The sequence below is a fragment of the Heterocephalus glaber genome, unplaced genomic scaffold (assembly GCF_053883595.1).
Source record: "Heterocephalus glaber isolate CG9 unplaced genomic scaffold, H.glaber_assembly_v1.0 deba00001673, whole genome shotgun sequence".
Lineage (NCBI taxonomy): Eukaryota > Metazoa > Chordata > Mammalia > Rodentia > Bathyergidae > Heterocephalus > Heterocephalus glaber.
Window position 1 is genome coordinate 22,772,458 of NW_028258410.1, and position 2,866 is coordinate 22,775,323.

Below are 2,866 nucleotides of genomic sequence, written 5' to 3' on the forward strand. Positions count from 1 at the left end.
ACTCATGGCAAACCTCCTGCCTCAGCCCCCCAAGTGCTAGAATTACAGATGTGCACCACTATGCCTGGCTCATACTGAATCCTAAAGTGAGAAGTTAGAGCCAGGTATGGTGGTGCACGCCTGTGATCCTAGCTACTAAGGAGGCTGAAGCAAGAGGATAGTGAGCTCGAGGCCAATTTGGGCAACTTAGACCCCGTTTCAAAATTTAAAAATAAAAACAGGGCTGGGAGTGTAGTTCAGTGACTTACCGAGAATGCACAGTGCCCTGGGTGCAGTCCTCAATGCAAAAGTAAAGTGAGTTAACTGGTCAAGAGGGGAGAGCATATGTAATGACCCTATTAGGAAAGACCAGTGCCCTGGGTGCAATCCTCAATGCAAAAGTAAAGTGAGTTAACTGGCTGAGAGGGGAGAGCATATGTAATGACCCTATTAGGAAAGACATGGTGAGGGAAGAGAGGCCAAAAACTACCATTCAAGTTCACAAAACTTGGCATGAGGCTGAGTACTTTAGGATCTAGCCAGAAGGTGCTCTACCTTCTTGAACTAGGTACTGAATTGTGTTCACCTTAATGAAGTAGAGGATAACAAGTGTGATCTCAAAGTGGACAACTCAGTGAGACCCTGTCTCACAAAGGGAAAAGAAGATGAGGGAAATGGGAATATACAATAGCAGTGATGGCAAGAGATGAGTAGCTAAACTGCAACCCAAGACCTACTTACTTATCACAAAGAGCCAACACTGCAATTAAACCTGAATACTGAGGTTTTAGTTTAGAAAAAGCAACTGAAACATCGTAGGGAACAGAACCTCTTCATCAGGTCCTAGTCTCCTGTGGCCCGAGACAGCACAAGGGGAATTCATTAGTACATAGACAGAAAATGAGACTTGGAGAAGAAGCTGAGCTTTGGCCTGATCCATGCTGCTCTGGGCGCCAGAGACCCCAGACCCCGAGCTTGCCACCCCTTTATTCAGAACATCAGCAGAAACGAAAGTAGCAATTGACTCAGAGGGTGCAGTGGATGATCCTAGAACAATGAGAAACTATGTGGATGAAGATTTGGTTCCTCCCAGGATGTCTCCAGCTGGTGTAGTCCTGCCTTGGAGCATCACAGCATCTCTGGACCATTGAGGTCTTAGCTGTGACTGAAGACATAAAAACAGTTATGTCCTGATATGTCTTGGCTGGCTTGTAGACAGGGAAACGGCCCTAATCATGATTTAATTATGAAATGATTTTCCCCCAAAATCATGTAGAATTGCTCCCGACAATACATTAACATCATTTGTCTTAAAAACAAACACATGTGCTATTAGATTCACCACCATTGTACTATAGCATGAAAGCCCTGGTTTCAGTCCTCAGTGCTGGGGAAAAAAAAAGTCTGTCATAGGTTAACATTTCTAGGAAAGGAACAGGTAACTATCGATGTGATTGTTTTAATGGCTATGATTGAATTCTATCACTGTCCCCAAGAAGTCACTCCTTCAGAATGGGAATGGTGGGGTCTCCTGCAGACTGTGAAGCCATATCATGTAGGATCGCAGACATGTAAATTTCATCCTTACTGTAACAATAATGGGAAGCTAGGTTTGCATTCTGAGGAAAGCCATCTCTGCATGACAGGACAGATCGGAAGAGGGCCTGCACAGACAGATGCAGTGAAGCCAGTGAAAGGCTGTTGCCAAAGTTCAGCTGAGCTTGGATTAAAGTGATGGTAGTGGCTTTGGAGAGAAGTAGAAAGGTTTGAGAGTAGGAGGTACTATTGATAGATTGCATGTGGAAGACAAGAGGGAAAGTGAAACTGGCAGAGGGGGTGGGAAAACCAGATTTTAGCTTTTGCAACAGAATGGAGCCATTTTACTAAGAATGAACACTGGTAGAGAACCAGAGAATCGGAGGGGGCATACTAAGTCATGAGCTTGATTTCAGACAAGAGTTGAAAGTGTCAACCAGAGCTAAAAGCTAGTAGGCTCTGACATCCATGGTTCAGGAGTCTTTAAGAGTGGACTGGCTCTGGAAGAAATGGAGTCATTATACAAACTGATGTGGTTCTAAGTTAGCTACCATGGAGGAGACGAGAGAAAAGGAGGGGACCACGCAAGATCAGGCCTCAAGAAATGCTGTCCAAAACTTTAGGAGGAAGAGGATGAATACAAGGAACGGCGGATTGGAGGTTTGAGGAGTGAAGAAAGTTTGAAGTAAGATTTGTGAAAGGGTGGAAGCAGAATAGCAGCACAACCTTAAGGCCTCAGTCCAGTTTGTTGCTGGAGAACATACAGCAGTACCATTGAGCTGGGTTGTGATTTTTGCCACTGTCCTTTGGCAGCTCAGGTATAGGGGAGGGCAGAGAGCCTGAGGTCTACACCCGCAAGGGGAGGTGAGCTTAAATGTCCTAAAGATCCTTTGTGAGAAACTCCCCTGGGAAGGAAACCTGACTCTGAGAAGCACCCTAACACATTTCTAGGAGGGATCTTTCTTAACCATGCTAGATAAATGTCAAGTCAACCCAGGGCCAGTCACCCTACCTCTAGGGCGTTTGCCTGCCCTGCATGGTACTCAAGGCAGTTGTCAGGCATGTAAATGTGGGCTGTAGCTTTTAGTCCATTTTCTTAGTCCATTCCACAATGATACCCAATTGACCATCCCACCACACGGTTGATGGGCCAGTTGTTTCTAGTTCAGGACCACTACAGTCCAGCTCAGTTCCTGACTCTTTCTGTTTTAGTGCACACAACTTCTGTGTACTAAAAGCACTTGTGTGGGTTCTGTTCCTTACAGCCAAAGCCCCAGACTTGTCAGGTCTACTCCCCATATCCCTCTGCCCCCATATCCCTCAAACAGAAGACCGCCTCCTGGAGGCAAGA